Source organism: Anas platyrhynchos, chromosome 12 (genome assembly GCF_047663525.1).
Source record: "Anas platyrhynchos isolate ZD024472 breed Pekin duck chromosome 12, IASCAAS_PekinDuck_T2T, whole genome shotgun sequence".
NCBI classification, from domain to species: domain Eukaryota; kingdom Metazoa; phylum Chordata; class Aves; order Anseriformes; family Anatidae; genus Anas; species Anas platyrhynchos.
In genome coordinates, this window is record NC_092598.1 from 3147082 (window position 1) to 3168276 (window position 21195).

A 21195-nucleotide genomic window follows, 5' to 3' on the forward strand; every position below is an offset into this window, starting at 1 on the left:
TCAACCTGCTCATATGCCCATCAAAGTCATGTCTATTGAACAGCAGGGGTTACTGAGGTCTGTCCAAAACAGGTGGCCTCTTCGGGTGACTCGGTCATCCAATTCTGGCTCTGCCAGGGTTTGGAGGTGATGGGAACAGCTGGGATGGGGAGATTAAACAGAGGAATTGGAGTAGATAGGACTGGCCATTGCATGGAGGAAAGCAATAGGTATTCAATGATTTCTATTTTATATCCACAAAGAAACTGTACAATTAATTTTTTCCCCATCACCATTATGGAATAGGAGTCAATCTGCTGAAGCAGTGCTTCAAGAAATGTGTTAAAAAAAAAAAAGGATATGCAGATATTTGCCTAATATGCCTCTCCTGTGTAAACTTGCAGCATGTCTCCAAATGGCCATTGTCTTTGAAAATGTTCCACTTGATGTGATGCCTTGTTTCTGTATCTCCTCTTTCTCATCTCTTTTCCCTGAATGTGGGCATTCTCTTGCTCCTGAAATCTCTAAAGACACAACTTGGCATGCTTCAGTATGTGATTCACCAAAATATGAGCCATGCATTGGTCCAGATCTTTTACTGTAGATTTTGACATAAAAAGGGACAAGTTCTGAGATTTTTAAAGTATGTAAGCCACTCACACAAATGGGAAGAGATTTGTACCCAGAAACTGGGACACTAAAATCTGGCCAGCTAAGTATTACATACATACATGCATACCTAGGGTCCAACTTCTCTTACCATTGTTTATTGTGCTATCCTACTTTTATGTAAAGAAGGAAAAAGTTCACTGGCAGTTGCTCTCTCCTATGAACAAAACCCCTATTCTACATTTTTAAAGCCTGCAGCTGAATAAACGAGAGAACCTGGCCTTTCTTTACAGGCAGGGGCTGTCAATATTATATGATGCTGGAGAAACACAGGGAGAAGTGAGTCAAGGAATGAAACACCAAGATTTTCTGTTTCAAATACCAAATGTCTGAAGCCAGTGTTAGGCTGTGCCAACGCACTGAGGAATGAGTGAAATGTGAAACATGATCTCCCTAAGACGCTGCAAGACATAGAGGCTGGATTCTCAGAGTGTTGCTATTAAAAGCCCATTTGAAACTCTTGGTTCTCCTTTGGGAGGATAACAAGCAGAAAGAGTTTGCTGGTAAAGATTATATTTAATTCCATGTTTAGGATGCCTGGGCAGAACATCAGGAACAACAGTATTGCTTGGTGTTTCTCCCTTGTTCAGCTTTCTGCAAGATTTTGTTGTTGTTGTTATTGGTTTTGGGGGCAGGGGGTTGCCTTACTCCCTTGGGTGCATGAATGGCTGAAACGTCATTAGCTGCAATAATTAATCTTTGCTTCTGTGCAGTTTCGAGAAGCAGTGGCTTTATTGAATAGCCTTCTATTTAAATGTAAGCCAGATGCCGTTCTCGTAGCCATCACAAACACAAACTATTAGTTTTAGTTCAGGTCACGGCCAGTTTAGTTATTTGAACTTCTCTAAATGGCCTTGCCTCCCAGCTCTCTTGCTCAGTGAATCTGGAGCAAGGAGTCTAAATAAGGCAGATAATACTTATTCTTTTAAACTGAATTTTAAAGCCAGCCGAGACCCACATTACTTGAGAACTGGAGAAAGAACTGAAATTTTCAATTCAATGGTACCGAGATGCCAGATATTTATTTCTAACTTCTCATGTTCTAGCTCAGCACCAGTGTCTGCAGCACATTCACATCCATGGTCAGGTGGAGCAAGTGATCCCTCTGAAGTCAGGAGTACAATTCTGGGAGCCAAAAAATACCTCCACATAGTGAAGGCCATCCACCTCAGCCCCTAGCAGGTATTCAGCTGTATTTGTGCATCCCATAGGCACTGTTCATAATCCATTTGAGGGATTCATTTCTGAAATTCACATACCTGATGGTAATTAATACAATTTTGCTGGTCAAGGACCTGTCCCAGTAGCTCAGGGTGGAGCCTGGTTTGTGGGGTGAAGATGGCCAGCATCTGCCACTGCTCTGAAGCCTTCAAAGAGAAGGAAACTTGGTCTGCAAAGTGCGTCAGCAGCAGCCAGAAAAAGAACTGGTGGGGCATTTCAAAGTACGAGAAGTAATTGCCTCAGTTCAATCTGTATTTTCTGAGTTCGGCTCATAAAACATGTAGTGTTTACTCCAAACTTGCTGCTTGAATCACAGGGTTTTATTTGACTGAGCTCCCGATGCCCCTCATAAACAGCAAGCAAGAGCAAGCAGCTGTACCCATTCATTTCAGCAAGCTTTCTTTGTTACCCACTTCTTTTTTTACGAGGTTGAAGGTATCTGTTTTTGTTTTCTTAGCAGTGATTTGATAAAAGAGAAAATTGAATGTTACAAGAAGACAAGAAGTAAAAATTAGCAAGACAAGAGCTTAAAACCAGGGGTAACATATTTTGCTAGGCAGGATGATAGATTAGGCAAAATACAAGCCTTTCTTCACATATCTAGCTGTTGTCATCCAAGGCAAGACATCAAGGAACGTCTTCCTCACATCTTGCCAATGCAGGCTTGCAGCATGCACTGAGGCTCTGGCTCTGGAGCCAGTAGAGCTTGAAGCACGTGCAATATTTTCCAATTTCCTGATGGATTCCATGCAACGCAAACAAAGTTTAACTTTTTGACTAGCTCATTAAAAGTGTTGGCAAGAAGGTGTCAGTCATGTCACTGAGCTGGTTGCTGCATCACTGTAATTGCTATTAATCGATAGCATCTTGGAGCTGTTTTGCTCAGCTAACAGGTTCCAAATGGCTTGACACTGAAGAGAAAACAAAGAGATTTCTTTTTTTCCTTGTCTTCTTTTCACACTTTATACTGCACATTAAAATCTACTCTCTGGATCCTGATATCGGATAATCTGGGTATAATTAATGCCTGAGAACATTTGCCCCCTGCCTTAGTTTTACAAGAAGAAAATCTGATATTAAGATTCTTTTTGTTATTAGAATAAAAAAGAAAATATATTAAATTTTAAAGTCAATAATTGGTGGAATTGTAGTTATCTGGGTGTCAAATTCTATGGAGGATGGGAAGAAAAGCCCAGGGACTCTATCCTTAAAGCAGATTAAAATCCAAGTGTTCAAACAGTTACTTAATTGCTGTAACCCATTATTGAGATGAAGCGATTTCATCCTTGCTGTCCTGTGAAACAAGACCCCCAGCAACTGAATGGTGAGGAACAGATGGAGGGGTGTCAAGAATGATAAAAAGTTCCTGAGTATAAATATAACAAATAGGTTAACAGAAAGGAATGGCGCCACGCATATCATAAAACCCTGCTAGGCTTATCATGTTCAGATAAATCTTGATTTTGTAATGAAATAACATCAGAGACCCCTGCTTTGGGTTTCACAGGTGATTAGATCACTGATGTATGTGGCAGGGGATGGCAGCAGGGAGGAGGAAACATTAGCGGGAGCCTTAAATGACCTCTTCTAGCTGCTCTTTGAAACTGTGAGAAAAGCCCAGCCAGATCATTGTTATTTCACTGCTAATTTTGTGGTGGAGTCCTTCCAAAATGAATTTAACTGGAAATAAACTTACTGAAGCCTTTACAAGAAGACCTGGTTGCTGGTTCTGGAGGGTGAAGAGTCTATCAGGAGAGTGGAAGAGCAACATTCATCTGTTGATTTTCCTGCTCTCTTTCCTGAGAGCAGCACTTTACAGACCCTGGGAATTGTCTGCACAAAGCTCCAGCTCCATGAAGTCCTCCAGCAGCATGGTTGAAAGACAAAATGATTTCCCCATCATTTCTGAAGATCATTTCTGGAATGACAGTGGCAAGCTGCCTTCTCATGGTGTGCTGGATGGGGAACACCATGATGAGTTCAGCACTTGCAATTAATTTCTAAATCCCACTTTCCTCCTCCTTTTTTTTTCCATTCACTGCAAGAGTGAAACATTTTCTCAAATGCAAAATCTCCCTAGTCAATGATGTATAAACAAGCAAGGCCTCCATGTGACAAGTGAGAAAAACTTTAAATTTCATTTTGGGCAATGCACCTACCTATTTATCTTTCCTCGCACTGTTCCTTTTAACACTGAAAATACCCCTGAGCTTTTGAAATCCTCAAGGTATATTGGCAACGCAGAGGTCAGTAACCTGATCTCAGTGCTAAAAAGACACTAACAGTTCTTGAGGGTAAAGGAAAGCTCTTTAATGATTTTAGCAGATGAATCAGAGGAGAGGGGGAGGGGTCAACTGGTAAGTCCCATACGACCCTACAAAAGATAACCTTTGACTTCTCCTGACTCTCTGAACTGCAGTGCCAGCAAAATCCTGAGTTCTTGTGGGACCAATAAATCCTTGGGTGTTCATATCAGAGATCCTATATTCCGGCTGTAAAACTTGAGAATCCCAACACAGCTCGGTAGTTAAAAGTCATCACCGATAAACCCACCAGGCTTCATTTACCAGCAGACTGGTTTGTGGCACTGAACGGGGAGGAAAAAATCCATTTCTGTGCTGGAATTGCAAAATAACCAAAACAACAACTCTGTAGGCCAAGTTCTGCCCTCAGATATGCGCCGGCAGCTTGTGGACAAGTCAATGAGCATTGAGAGTGTTTATCTGAGGGCAGAAGTTGGCATCAAGCCCCCTCACTCCATTTATTCAGGCATGGAGCGCGCCACTGAAGGCAACCAGCCTGAACTGTGCCCCAGCATCCCTCAGAAAATGAATTCTATTGAAAGGAAAATAAAGACTTGAAGCAAGTGGTGTTTGGGTTAGAAAATCAAAAGATACTGCTATTTTTATTTTGAGGAGCAGGCTGCATCTGCAGGGAGCATGGGATGTTGCTATTTGGAAATACGTGTTTAAGATGAGTTTCCCTTTCCAGAAAGAGTCCATTATGTGATGCAACTATTCCGACCAGGGAGTACTTTTGCGCCAATAGCACAACGTTTCTTTTGCAGGATGGTGAAAGTGCTTCTTCAGTCTCTGGTTGGCTTCTGACCAGGGCTGAAAAGCCAGTCCGAGACAGAGACCTACCACTTAGTCCTGGCTGCTCTCCCCCAGATCTGCCCACGACTTTGGGGGATGATCCTCTCTGCCTTAGCTGGCCTCTCCTTAAAATAAGTCTAATAATCATTTCCCTTTCTCAACTTCTTTTATTACCTCTGGGGTTTGGTGGACAGATGCAGGGGCATTTCCACATTCATGCCTGTGGTTAGTGCCTGGTCCATGGCTAGTGTGCAGAAATGTCCAGATCAGCTGGGGTGCAAAATCAAATCCTCACTTATTTCAAGATGAAGCTCAACGAGGTCAGTGTGCTAAGCCTTGATAGCAGGCAGATAGATTTAGCAATGAGGAGGTGTCTTCAGCCTGATGTCTTTTGGGTTTTACACTCATATAATTAGAATGGACAGTTATGTATATGAATGAGAGATAGAGTGATGGGTCTTGCAGGAAATGTTGCATGAATTAGCCATGAGTTTCTCTCTTTCCTTATTTATAATTGTTAATGTAACAGTGACGGAGTTACAACTATCAAGAGTCCTATTCACTTTGTAGCTATTTTACTTCACCTTTTGCAAACAACAGTACTGCACTGAAAATTTGTTTTTAAATCCAAGAGAACATTAACAATGCAAAAATTAGCATCATGGCAAAGTAAAAGATGAAGTCACCACTGGTTGTTTCAAAGCTCATAGCTGTTTTTTATCATAATTTCTTTTCTTATAGTTACTTCTGACTTGGTAAAAGAGCTCAGGTAAAACAAACAGGTAAAACAAATTAACGTTACCAGATCACCAGTGGCACTGCTTGTGGAAAAGGGAAAATTAAAATTTTATTCAGCATTTTGCTGTTCAGTAATGATGGCAATGATTAACACTGTTTTAAATCATATAAATATGTCAGATTCTTGTCCAACAAATATTTTCCAACAGTTTTTCTTTCCACTTGCCTTGATGATCATCAGCATATGAAGTAAAATGAAATGAAGGCATTAAAGAAGAAAGTAAGTATTAAGATCAAGGGTCATGAGTATTTGCTCTTGCACTGAACCTGAAAGGAAATCTTCCATAAAGAAGTTTTTCCTGAAAGGCCAGTGGGAAGCTAACAGAAGCATTAAGATGGAAGATAGGATACCTATAAAAAGTTATGTTTCAAAAGAAGGATGTGGGAAGAAAGGGAAGTAGGGAAGGAAATGGTATTTTAAACCATATTAAAGTAAGAAGCAGGTTTCCTAATTCTGAAAGCCTTAATTAGTCCTTTTTTAAAAGTTAAACAAAATGGATTAATCCCCAAACATTGCATTAAATTTGCCACAGTTCCTGCCCTCCTATTTGTGTGGGTAGGAGTTTCACAAAAGACCTCAGTAATAATCATAAAACAAGGACAGCAGCCCAACACACAGCGAACAGCCCATCAGTAATGAACTGGAGTGTGTAGCTTAGAGCAACACTCCAATAACAAATTAGTTAGTGTGCGCGGCCCAGCGCTGAAGAGCAACCCAACAATAACAAACCAGTGTGTGCAACCCAAAGCACTCAAGAGCAACCCAACAATAACAAACCAGTTTGCATGCCTGATGGGAGAAAAGAAATTCAGCAAGGAAACGGATTTCAGTCTGAATTTTCCAAGGGGTTATTATTATTAACAACAGAGAGTTAAACTATTAATGTTTAAATTAAGAATAATACCTTTTGGAGCCCAATCCTGCTCCCATTGACTTTAATGGGACTAGGAATGAACCCAAAGTGCCCTTAAGGGATTTAGCTAGTGAAGAGAACAAACTTTTACCTGTAACTAATGAGCCCACCATGGCAAATGGAAATTTCGTTCATCTCCGCTGGATAATGTGAGCTGGCCTTTATGGGGAAATGGAAACTATATAAGTCCTGGCACTAGGGCTGCGCTTGTGGTAACCTGCTCTCAGATGCTACTGAGCTGGATCAGGGTTAGATCACCTAAAGTGAGGATGCCTTTTCACCTCACTGTTTTCCTACCATGATGAAATTCCCAGATGGGTCTTCAGAGGGGATAAAAGGAGGCTAGATCCACTAAGCAGCCGACATAAATCATGCCTTATTGCATGAACCCCCTTCCAGCATTGCTTCACGAACACACACACGCACATCATTATATACCTTATGGTGTAAATATATTATGGTTACATTTTCAAGTTCAAATCCATCATCTGGGCCTCCCCGTGCAGAAACCCTCTGTGTCAAAGCGAGCTCCCTGCATCCCACTGAGCAGTATCTGACTCCTGAGGTCCTGAGCACAGCCCCAAAAGCTCAGACCTAGCCAGCCTCTTCGAGCTTCACAGCATGAGCCCATCTCTGATAGAGTTTATAACTCCCAGATGCAACAAAACTGAAACAACAGACATCTATCAAGCCTGATCCTTAGGAGAAGGCTTGCTTAATCAAATAGGGTGTGATCCTGCCTGAAATATGTTCTTTAATAAGTGAAGATGATAGTCATTCCCTTGCAGTCTTTCAAATTTTTGCATCACTTAGTTTTCTTAATGGGAATAAATAAATAGTTCCATCCCTTACTCTAGAAGGACATCTCAGAAACAGTTCCCATTGTCAATCGGGAATGCTGGATGGAGTCACCCAGGGACATAGGGGCAGATCCAGCACCCTGTGACTGAGCTCCATCCGGCATAGCCATTTGCCTCTCGTGGTATCTGCTGACTGAAAGGAGCTGGGAAACCATGTTCGTAAAGAGGACATTGTGCTGATGAGGAAGACAGGGAGAGATCTGGATTAGTAAGAAAAAGTAAATACTACAGCAATTATTAGAACTCTTTCTTTTTCCCCTTGAAAGACATAATCCTTAATATTATAAACTGTGGTTTGGCTCTCATATCAATTTTGCCCAGTGAATACTGCAGAGGGTGTCTTGATTTGGACCAGTTTAACTTGAACCAGAATTCAGCTGAAGGTGTTTAGAAATTATTTTCAATCTTCAACACTCCAGAGACCTGGCTGGGAATGTAGCAAATAGATCAAGGAAATTAAAAGGAACATTGGGGTCACTGCTAGAGGTCAGGTGAGAAAAAGAAGAGTTGGCCCTGATTAATCAGAAACACGACGCTGTTGAGAAGAGAAAATATTTTGGGGTTTAGACTCCTGGCAAACAACAGCAAAATACCCATAACTGCCATTGGCTGGATTTTTTCCTTCCAACCAAACCAGAGGAAATTCCTGAACTGACAATGAACAGGAACAATGAGTGAGTCAGTACCCTCAATGCCAGAAATTCTCTGGATTTCCTAGCCAGACTGATGTGTTTGGAAGGTCACAACGATACAGAGATACATTTCTGTAGAACTTGGGGGTTGAAGATAAGCCAAGCCAAGATGCAGATAATGAATACAGAAATATTCCAACTACCCATAAAACATCATATCTCTTGAGACAGAGAAGACACACTTTCTCTCTCATTCTTTCCATAATTGTTTGCTCATTTATAGCGCTAAGTTGCTGTTAGTTTTACATGAAAGGTGCTCAGATTCTGTCTGTTGGTGACCGTGTAAACCACAAAAAGAGAGCTGTGGGAAGATAACACTAAGAAATTCTAACTACTAGTACTTCTAAGCTGTCTAGTCCAATTCCAGGAAGACTTTTTCATTTAGTAAAATGAAGTCTTGGAAATGTCTGACATCAAAGATGTGTAAGAGCCAGAGGTAACATTACTTTTTATTTATTTATTTTTTAAAGACTGCTCATGACTTGTTGTGTTATGTCCTGGGTCTGTTCATTAATGCTTACTTCTAATACTAATCAACATAATACAGAGTCAGTGTTTAAGGTTATCCTAAAACCAGACGTAATACAATCACTTACATAAATAAGTCTCATCAATATATTGTCATCAGGGGTTTACAATGCAGACAGTTAGTAGTTCTCGTTGAGCTCAGGTGGATCAATTTGCCTTCTGCACCTAAGGACGGCGCAGAGAGACTTCGACGTACCAGCACCAACTTATCAAGTGCTCTGGAAGTGATGGAAGACCAGGAAGTGAGACAGAAGTCGGCAGTCAGAGGAAAATATGATTTTTAAATCCTAATGGGAGCTTGTCCTCTGAGAAAAAAGTTACTGGTATTTTTACCATAGGTTACTCATCTGTTTACTTGTTCTTAATTTAAATGGAAAACTATGAATATTATCCGTAGGACACTTTTTTTCCCTTGGTAGCTGTAAAGTCCCTAAAACCCCACATCCCAGACCTGATCTCACACTGTTAATAACACTACTAAACACACATGATAGATAGAGGTTCTGAAGATATCCAGACACGCAAAGCAGATACACAACATGATATTATTATTGGCGTGCTACGAATCTCATTACTTTCAGCAAATATCAATGGAGAAGTGACCTCTGCGCAATGTGAACACAACCAGAAACCACAGCCCCCAGGCTTTTTTTCAAATTGAAATTTCCTAATCTCGCACTACTGTACCAAACACGCAAATATGCAACAATGGATGGAAAGAAAATAAGGGTTCTCTGTATGAGTGTTGGATTAGAAAGGAATGGCTGGAAAACCAAAATTGTAGTACAAGAACATTCCAGCGTGGGGATCTGATGACACTGGAGCTGAGTTCTGCTCCTGCGGTTTACAGTACCACCAGACTGTATATCTTGCGAGAACAGTAACCTTGCACTGAACAGCTTCGTCCACATTATCTGTGTATTATTTTTCTCTGTCATCATCAGAGCTGTTACTGTTATCATTAGATAAAGATGAAAAGTTAACCTGGGAAAAACAAGGCATTTTTATTATTATTATTTGTTTATATCTAAAATTTCAAAGGGTACAGTGGGAGCAGAAGATATCCTCTGGAACAGGCTGTCAGGAACTGCAAGTTGATACAGATGTATTGATTTAATCAGCCTGTATGACACCATTTATTTATGCAAAACATCTGTGACAAATATGTGGTACTTTGAAGGCACAGTGATATGCGCCCGGTCTTGTCTTACACATGAAAATGTGTGATAAGAGTACCCACGTAGCTCAGAAGGGTTGATTTTAGGGTGTATTTTCTTTACGTTACAGCCTGGGCGTGTTATAATAGCCTTTTCAAGAATTGCAGTAAATTTTAGAATTGAATTCAAACTTGCAATCTAGCATAGCACATTGAAATGGGCAAAGAAGCTGAAAATCATACATGTTTTTAAAACAAACAAATAAAACCAGACATTTTTTTCTGGTATATATTAGATACAAAGCAAAGATCTTTTTAATCCATGGGAAGGCAAAACTTGTCTTACAAATTTAGGAGATTGCGCGATTGAAGAGAATATGGGATTGTCATCTCTTAAACAACAGTATGAGAAAATATTTGGAGTTCATACGTACACCAGCAAAAGTTTACATGATAAATCAGTAGCTTGAGTGCTTCCAGAATACTAGTACATATGAATGTGTTGAAACTATTGTTTCTGTTGTCTTTTTAATGCTACTGGGAAGCTTTTTGTGGTAAAGCAATAGAGTTATTGCCAGATACATTATTACAGTCTCAGTCTAACATCTGCAATTACTATGGAGTAAACGGTTCGCATCCCATATGAAATATAAAAAAAATGAGGAACAGATTTCACTATTATTCTCCCTCTCTGCGAATTCTGTGACATTTTTTACTGTATAACCGTGCCTGGGCAGTTTAAATGTCTGGAAGAAATGGGAGCCAAAGTGCTCATTTACAATTAGTGATGGCTAAACATCAAAAAAAAAAAAAAAAAAGAAAAAAAGAATTTGGTGGTTCACAAAAATGTCAGAAGAGTTCAGATGATCATCAGAAATCTATGGAAATACTCTCTAGATATCAGACTGAAGCACAATGAAAGGAGGCCCTCATATTCTCTTTTCTGTAAATGCTTCTGAAAAGGTCCTGATCTGAACAGGTCACCCATTTGTTAAACTCTGTTATTGGACTCCTCATCCAACCCAGGGGGTTGTTTCTCCCCTTCCATGACAAGCACCCAGCCCTGCACCATTCTTCTCTTAGTATCACCGTCCACCACAGTACTTGCATTTCTTTCTCACACTCTGTTTCTCAGAGCTGGGAGGAGACCCTACCATAAATATCCATCCAGCTAGCTTATTTCCTTGCTTCAAAGCTCTCCTTTAACATTTTCTTCTGCTGCAGTGCCTACAAAGAACAATAAAATCCACTAAAAGTTGGGCTTCCTGGAGTGAGGAAATAATTTTGCCAATGTTTCTGACCAATTCTGGTTTGTCTTTTTCTCTCTGTGAACCATCTTTGAAGGAAAGCCTTCGGTGTGGTTACTCAGAGAGCAAAGGGCACTAAGGATGCCAAAAAAAATATCTTTTTAGGTGTTTTTATGATGGGCTATCTTGCATAACATAAGGTGTCCAAGAAGGTGGACCTCATGGTGAAGATTTCATCCATGCTGGGATGCTTTGAGCCATTCAGGGAGAGACATGGTGATCGCACTCACTTCTTTTGGCACTGTGTGGCCTTGAGGCAAGGTTTAATTTGTGGGAAAACCCTGGCCAGTAGGGGTGGATTCCAGCCTTTAAATATATTTATATATCTATATATCTCTCTCTATAGAAAGGATTTTATGGAGCTGCCAAGGCCAGTGTTTCTTCTGAGTTACCATCACAACCCCAGATAGGCATTAGACAGCAAGCTGGCTGCATGATGCAATAAGACCTGATTCCAGATTGGATATTTCTAATGCCAAAAACTGCTGCAGAAGTAGCCAATGCAAGCCTTAATATGCACAGGACTTCCAAAACACTTTCACATCTTCAAAGCACCATGCAAACAGGAACTAATTAAATTTTAATTAATGTCTTGACAAGTAAAAGGTTTTTTATTTTACCTAATACACATTCATGATGAACAGGAAACATCTAAGACCCCAAACAAAATACTCTCAGGGTGAACAGAATCTGATTTGTAGTATTCATTTAGCTAAGAGTTGCAAACACTTTTTTATAAATGTATTTACTTATATATATATATATATGTATTTACTTTATATATATATATATATATATATATATATATGTAAGTGATTTCCTTTTTTTTTTTTTTCTTCTGCACAAAGATAAATAAATAGCAAGCTGGACTGAAATCATAGAATATACGTAAAGCAGAGGGGAAAGGTTAAATACCAAACTGAAATTGGGCATTAAAACAAAACTCCATTTTCAGGGTATAAACAAAGTGTCTAGTCCTTTCATCAAAAGTGTTTACAGCTTATTTTTGTAATTTGAGTCTAAGTGGATAATGTTGCACACAGCATGAGTCTGTGCATAAATACGTTCCTGTTTGTGATTTTAAAAATCATAACATTCTTTGAAATATGAAAATCCTGAGTCTTGATACAACCCATATTATTGAACTGATGCCAGTTACCAATATTTATTCGATTGGCTTATGGCAATCCAGGGTTTTGATAAAGACCTGTCTTAAGAGCACAGCCTCTAGGAAGGTAATGGGGTGACTTAAATCATAAATGATAAATTGTGCGGTGATTCACAGAGGTGCTGAGTGCTCCCTCTCTCTCTGTTTAAGGATCAATGGAAATGTTCTGTCTCTGAGTTATTTGGAAAATCAAGTCTTTTAAGGCCAAAGACATGATTCCCAGAAGCAGTCAGGGCCCTACAAGCTCAGTGGTCTCAAAATAAAATCTGAGTCTTGCTGACATCTGCAAGAAAAGGTCCTGGTGCCTGGAGGAGCACCAGATCTCATCTGTCCACCTGCAAGCTCAGCATTTTTTAATTATTCAACATCTCAGCATCAAGAAGTGTCATTCAGTTGCCTGTGGTTTGTCAGAGACTTCTTCAACCTGCTGCGTGGCTCCTGTTGGAAGAGAAACCCCCAAGGACACCCCAGTGAGATGTTCTTATACCCTGCAAGGATCACGGCTCTGCAGCACAAAGTTACTTGCTGCCTGCCTCCTGTAATGGACGTGGTTTTGTGGCAGGAATGTGGGCCCCAGTGCTAGGTATGAAGTCCATGCTATTGCCTCCTGCCAGCTCCAGACAGCTTCCAGTTAGAGAGTTAAGCCATATGGTCGTGTGGACAAACCCCAGTACATATAGACTCCACCTGTGGTTTGGGCACACCACAAAGACAACATGGGAATTGGTGCCCATGTTTGGGCACCTCATTGGGATTTCTGGTCGAAAGCCACTTCAAGAAACCTGGACCTGGACCAGCTTGTCCTCCATCACCTGGTGTTGGTGCTGGGCGTGTAAGTCACGCTACTTTCCTCTTTTATCACAGCCCTCCTGTTCTCCCAGTTACAGCACATGAGCAGTGTGCTCTGGCAGGGTTTGCTGAGAAATATTTTCAAACCCTGAAAGGAGGGAGGGTGCAGCCATAAGCTCTCAGAAACCCATGTTCATTTGTGACTGAGAGCTTTTTGGATGCACTTACTACATTTTTAATAATAAGCTCATTGGCAGAACTTTCTGAAACCATTGGTCTCCTGCACCAGAAAACAAAGAGAGCCAAATCCTTTCCATTGAGTTTGCTGTCGATTGTTCTTGTTTCTCGCTTTGCTACAGGAAGCATTAGAATCCGATATCTTTAATAACTCCCATCCAAGCAGCTTTCTCACATCTTCATAATGTTTTTTTTTTGTTGTTGTTGTTTTTTTGTTTTTGATCAATTTATATTAAAAGTTTTAAAAACTCTAATCAAGTTTAACATAAGGAAAAATTCCTTTTATTCATTCAACATTTTTCTTTGTTTGATTTTTCCTAAATTTCTGCTTATGCTAATCAAAAAATTCCTTTCCTTTCTTAGTAGTTTACAGCCCTCATATACATACAGACAGTTATCGTTTCCTCTCTTAGTCATAATTTAGCCAATTTATACATATTTTGATCTTTTAATCTTTTCTTGTAAACCAGTCCCTCTGTCTCTTCATCATTTTTATTACTCTCTCTCTCTCTCTCTCTTTCTTTACTGAGATTCCCTGAGTGGAACAGCATTCAAGAAATTAGAGCATCTCCATTACCACACTTAAGAAAACTGTTATCTCTGGTCAATTAAGCTTCATCTCTCTTTATGGAGTCCTCGTATGTGACAGGTTTTCTGCTGCCATATCATAAAGCCAGCGGAGATCAAATGTTCAGCCCTGTTTGTGGTCATATGCAGTTACTCCTACATGCATGCAGACTTTTTCTGCTGGAGATGATTTAGCCTGAGTTATTGAAGACTACTTGCCAGTAGTTCATTTTCAATGTTTTTCACAAGTATTTCCCATCCATCTGCAAACACAATGAGCGATTTGTTTGCTTCTCCTTCCAGTTAATTAATGAAGGCATTAAATAAAGTGAGGCTTAACTCCTGTTCCTCTCCCACCAGAACCTCCCTCATCTCCTCAAACCTGACATGTCAAAATTTATCTTCGGTTATGGTGTTTCAGCCAATGCAGAGACCACAGACAAGTACTTACATCCAGGCCAGTTCAACTCAATCTTTCAAATAAGATTTTATGAGACTATCAAACGCTTCACTAAATTACAGATATATTTGCCCAGAACCTGATGTAGCTATTTTAAACTGCCTGGCCAGGCAATTAAATTTGGAGTAGCTGGCCATAAGAGTGTCAATACCTTTTATGGAGATGTGCTAGTTTAGAGCCAAAAGTAATGTTTTCTAAACTAGCTTTCCTCTCTGCTAAAATGTTCAGAGCTCCAGCTGCCTGTGCATCAGCACATCAGAGCTGCTTCGCAACAAGAGCATATGTGGGCACATCTGCTTGACCAGACAGACCCAGCCATTGCACATGCAATCCCAAAGCCAGACTAGACACCACATTGACCTTGTTAGTGTCCTGCTGCGCATTAGCTAAATCGCCCTGTCTCTTGGTTGCTCTGCCATACGTAGGTGGTGTTCAGACTGGCAAAGTGAGCTGATGTCAACCCATGTGGACATGCCCCTAATGCACCTGTGGGTTGCTCTGGGTTGTATTAACCCAGTGCAAAGGAAACTAGGAACTGGAAAAGGAGAAGACCTGAGGCCACTACTCATTGGCCTGTCATCACCTGACTTAATAGTTAACATTACAATTAGATTTAAGAGAGAACATAAGGAATGCATTTGTCTGGAATTACTTATCACTTCGAAGACTAGGCTCACAAGAAGAAGATATGAACTGCTTTAGCAGGTCAGACTGGAAGTCCATGCCAAATAACCTCTTATCTGCAATAGTAGCAGGAGCCCAGGAAAGAGTACGAATGTAGGTCAATTATACAGTGATACTTCCCCAAAATACTTGCCCAACCTACGGTGGTTTCTGGCTCAAGCACTTTCTGAACCAGACGTGGCGTCTTTCTATTTAATACAAAACCCAGATGGATTTAAAAAAACCTCAGATGTTTTTTTCTTTCCTGAATATATCCAGTAAACTTTTAGCACTCTGAGTATCCTGTGGCAAGGAGTTCCACTAGATGACTAAGCATGGTCTCAGGAAGGATTGCTTGTTCTCAGTTTAAACTGCCAGCTACCAGCTTCATTTCATGCTTCTGAGTTTTTGTATTAGAAGAAAAAACAGTGAACAGCTGCTTGCTATTCTCTCCTTGTCACTCATAACTCCAGAGCCCTCCATCTATCCTCTCAGTCATCTCTTTTCTGGCTGAAGAAACCTAGTAGATAGAATCATTCTCAAACTGAAGCCTTCCTAAGTCCCTGTCCTTGGCACCCTCGTCTGAGCCTCATCCAGGCTAACTAGTTCCTTTAGGAGCTTGAAGATTTGGGGTATTTCAGGTGGAGATGAGATTTATAAATGTTTACAAAATATTTATAAAATAGCACCAACATATTTTTTCTATATTCTTGATAATTTCTAACTTTCACTTTGTTTTTTTGATAGCTATTGCTGTTGTCTGTTTCATGGAATAATCAGTTTTACAGGATTCTCTGTTATACCTCTAATAATCCTCAATCATTATAGTTAGTTTAGAGTATAGGTTAAATCAGAACCCTCCTCTCCCATGTATATCACTTGACATTTACCTATTCTGAATCTTACTCGATATTTATCACCCAGCCATGCACTTCCAGATGGATTTTTGGCACCTCATCACAGTCAGCCTTCATCTTTAGCCCCTGAATAATTCACTGCTATCAGCACTGTGTTCTCATAAGTCTGTCTCCATTCTCATATTATGGCTTCTTTTCATTTTTTTCCTGGGATTGATGTTAGATCCCAATCCATCTGTTGAGTGGATTGACCCATACAGATCTACAACGTTAGTGGCTGCTGAAATGCCTTGGAAAGTATCTTTCCCTGCTAGGATGAGTGATGTGGGAAGAGGAGTAGAAAGAAATTTCCTCTTATTCCTGGAAATAAATTACAATTGTTCTTAAAGTCTGCAGACGTCTGCCTATTACATCATCTGAGGTTCTGGTGTTTTTAGCTAACAATCACTAACAAAGGAGATGCATTTCCTTCAAGGAATTTTACCATTCACACATCTGATGTTAATTCTCGTTGGGCCAAAACAAGAATAGGAATAAGTGACTTTTTCAGTTTATGTTTACTTTTTCCCAGGCCACAAAATATCCATTGACTATGAAACTTAAATTTACTGCATAACAAATGCCCACTTTCGTAATAAGTTAATAAAGCTGTTTCATAAATAACAGCACGAGAAGCTGCACATGCTGACCTAAGGAAAAAAAAAAAAGGCAACATTCGGTTTTAATCTGATTCTTTATTAAACATTTATTACAGTATCTGAGAACTGAAGAAATTCAGTTCTCCACAGTCAGTTGTTCTGAGATGTATCACACATTGAAATCACCATGGGAATGGCACAAGGGATATCTTCTGCCTCCTGGGAGTTATAGATCTCATTTTGAGACTGTAACTTGGTTGATTGCTCCCATTTCACCATCTTGCTTACTCTTATTTCACCATCTTTAAGGCAAAGAGGAAGTTTCTCACTTAGGTGGGAGAATGCTTTATGGGTTATATCCATAAATAAAGCAACCCAGAAGCAAATCTTGTGCTGTGGGGTAGCAGGACTTGTGGCCCCATAGCAGCCAGGCCATTGGGACCATCCCTGGGACTGCTTTGCCCAGCATTGCCTGGAGCCTCTGTTCAGCCCCACGTGTGCTTTGGACATGTCAGATTTTCTGGATGGGCGGAAAGAGTGGCTGAGCAAATATACACGTTGGGTCAGGAAAGGGAATAAAACGCGATGTTGATTACTGTCTAAATATTGCTGCCTTTGAAGTGAGCAGGTCTGTGTTTGGGGAGGATCGGATAGTCTTTTCTCACAGTTTGAGGCATATCATGAGCTATTTTGTGTTCTTGCCATTCTGAACATTATATCATTATGGCAAAAGGGCTAAACAAGGTAAAGGGCAAGGGAAGCATTAGGATAAGGACACCCTGTGGTGGATAGCCTGCTGTCCAGCTGAAAAAAAACCTGCACTATAGCACAACACAGCTCAGCAACTGCTCGGTGGGGAGGACAGGAGGGACAGGGTGCCCTTAGTGTCCCCATTTGCACTGCCCTGACCAGACAGTGCCAAGGCACCAAAACAGCACAGGTGTGATAAATATCTGGGGAACATCTGTCTGCAAGGCATTGTCACTCCTTGCTCCTCCACTGAGTTTGATAAGCTAAGATTTGAATTTTATTCCTCCCTGGGAAAGGTCTATTCTTTCCTTTTCTGCTTATTCTCCACTATGCAAACAGTAGGGGAATAAACTCAGGACAAGCGGACTTGCACACGAGGAATGTGGTTAATGCTGTATGCAATCTTCTCCACCCGACACTGTGGTGTCTGGTATTTTAAGCTGTGTTTTGGAAATAAACCTCCTTTTTTGTACTATTTATTCAAATTCTCTCCTTTTTTCCTAAGCATCTGTTACAAGGAAAAGTCAGTGGGTGTCAGTATCATTCAGGATCAGGCCAGGACAAGCAGGGATCTCCTGCATCAGTGCCTTTCAGAGCTTTACCACGTTTGGGTGCGGTGTGGAGTCAGAGATCTGGGGTGAATTGTTCTTCTACTTGTGCCACTGAGATGTAAAACAGAAAGCATCAGCTTGCAATAAATTCACATCTGTGTTAAGTAACACACAATGGAGGTCCTTTCAGCAAATTGTCAAAGAGAAAAGACTACACTGGGAGTACGAAAGGGCAGACTGCCTCTCCACCGAATTTGGAGGAATTGGTTTTACATCTGCTCTCCAATCTATTATGACCTCATTCAGCAGCTTCAGCCCCATCCCCTGTCCTGGCTCTGCTGCAGATAGTGGCTGTGCTAAGGCAGGCGTTGTCTTCTCCATCACATGCTTAAGGACAAGGGGCTTACCAGGGTGCTGGAGCTGCAATAACAACTCCAGGGCTGAGGAAAGTTTTGGAGAGTTTAAGGTTTTTGGCAGGTACTGTAATGAAAAGGAGGGGAGCTTTCAGATCATGCAGGGGCCGTTTTCTTAACCACAAATAAATCAGAGATTTGGCATTTTCTGAGTTGCCGCCCTCCAGAAAGAACAACATATGACTGACTGGGTCAGGATCAAGTGTAAAGGATAAACGGAAGAATAAGGACATATCTATGGCTCCTAGCCTGCGGTATGCATTTCAATGCCACGCTGAAGACTTGGGCTGTTGCGCCCTCAGCAGAACTACTGAAAGATATGTTTGTTATGGCCAGTGATCATTTTCTCCAGAATACGAAAACCTGGAGATAAAAAGGTCTCTATATATGAGTGTTGTACCAGAGGGGTTGCAAGCTGCATCCCTGAGCCAGCAAAGTTTTCTGTATTGGGGTGGGAAAGTAGTGGGAATTCCATGGTGCTGGATTCATCCCTGGAAATGGTCCATCAGAGTTCACCCCAACACCTCCAGCCTCTTTGGAACAGTTTGCCATCAGGAGCTCAGTGAAAGAAGTGCATCTATGCCAGCTCCCATTTGTACATCAGGAGTGGGATCCCTGCGTATTGCCAGCTGTCCAGGTTGCAAATCCCAGAAGCTTTCTGTGCACATAAATGACATAATCTATCATACATGCAAATAAGTGCACCCATTGATTCTCCACAACCCTATTGTCACCTGGTGATAAAGGGTAGTGGCTTTATTTACATATTTATTTATTTAAATAGTCACTTTTTTAAAGCTTTCTGTCTGAAAAATGATCCGAGGGTTCCTTTTACACAAGTGAAACTCCCTAACAGGAGCCTTGCTCCAATTATTCCTACATACTGGGATGACAAATATGTCTAGCTGGGAGCCTTGCCACCTCGCTTCCTCCCATGTAGAAATAAGGGAAAGGTTGAGAACTGAGGTTGTGAATCCCTGCTGTACCCCTGTAAAGTAATAATAGCAGCATCAGTAATAGCTCTTAAATCAGGAGGACTTGCTGCAGCTTGCTCCCACGAGGCTTGCATGACAGCATTTAATGTTCACGGGAATGACATGTTCCCAGCAAGAACACTCTCATTTGCATTATGGCAGGACATGGAGACCCAAGGCAGATTTGAAGTGTTGAGCAAACCTGATGTGACAACATAGTCCTTGTTTCCATACTGTGTTTAGTCTAAGCTAACCCTTTTCAGACCCTCTCCCCGTTCCGAATGAAAGCTTTGTGAAAAGGCACACGCAACGGAACAGCAAGGAATAAAAAGTATAGAAGCAAGAAAGAAAAGGAGGCAAAACGCATTTGAAGCTCCATTGACTCCAGAATTCCTATAAGCCCTCAGAATTCTCAATTTTCTAATAAATGTAATGAGATTTGAGGCTACTCTGCTAATTACCAAAATTTGGATTGAACTCTTATATGAGTAACCTTATCTGTTTTTGAAAAATACTAAAAGGAAAGTTAGGGTAAAAAAAGCTCATTATGTTTTGCTATAAAAGCACTATGCCAAAGCACGTTGTTTATTAACCCATGAGTGAGAAATAAGCTGACACAAGTTGTGTTAGCCACAGAGCTAGTGATAAGTCCAGAGTACATGAAGGAAAATATCATTATCAGACCACACTCTCCAACTATAGTCTAAACTATTCCACGGGCAACTATGCCTGATTTTACAAAATGATAAAATTCATGTTCTTATGAAAGTACAGACTCCAGTTTGTAAGGAGTCCGGTGTTTGGATCCAAATCCCTTTAGAGCAGATAGAAATGACTCATTAACTTCAACATGACTTGGATCAGTCTCATATCTGGGAAACTCCTTAAAACAACGATGAGATTTTACACGTGTACAATCTACAGACCTATGCTTTGTGTTTTATTTGTGCAATTGCATAGGTAAAAGTTGAAATGTAGGGAAGCTGTTCCATTGCCAGGAGTTGCAAAAAGTAAAGAGAAAATTATATCCTAATTAAAAACAACTAATTCTTCTTGGGAGATGAACATTTCAAAGCAGAGGATTAACTTAATGCAAAATTTTACCAATGAATCACCATGTTTTTAGGAGTACAAATCCCACACTACATTACAGGAATTCCTTTCTAATTTAGCTATACACATTTAAAAATTCTTACCCTGGTTATAAAGTTGTTTTTAGAAGCATGAAACATGTATATTTGATATATACAGAGGCATTATATTGTGCTATAATCATTAAAACTACCAAAAATATTATGTTTTTTAAAGACATAATTCAATGTATTTCTTTTGTACCCAGCTCAAGGGTTACCTAACAATCATTTAACTGCAGGAAATTATATGTAGGGGTTTTCGTTTGTTTGTAAAGCAAAATAGAAAATTAAGATATGTATCTTTTATTGTAACAAACATTTCATTAAATATATTAAATCAGTACAAATTGAAGAAATAAAAGTATGTTAATAATAAAATATAATCCAACTTTTTTGTTGTTGTTTTCATAAATAAATATGCTGCAATATAGAACAAGATTTTTACTATTGATGATTTTTTTAAAGTACTCTAAAGAGTTTTTAAAATGGAACTGATATCTTCAGTCTTTGCAGTAATATAATACTTTTACTCATGTTTGCATCGTTTTAATGCATTTGTTGTTGCAGATTTTTTTTGTACCGAGAAGAATATTTTATAGTGTTCTATTTCTATATTGTGACTCTTAATGTGTTCTGTGATTTATGACTGATTTTTTTTTTCAGATCGAGTTCTGTGTTTCTGAGAAATATTTTGTGAATGTTGTTATTCAGTGCTTTTAAATTCCATTTTAATATTAATGTATTTTTAAGAAGTCAGATAAAGAAGAGAAATAGAA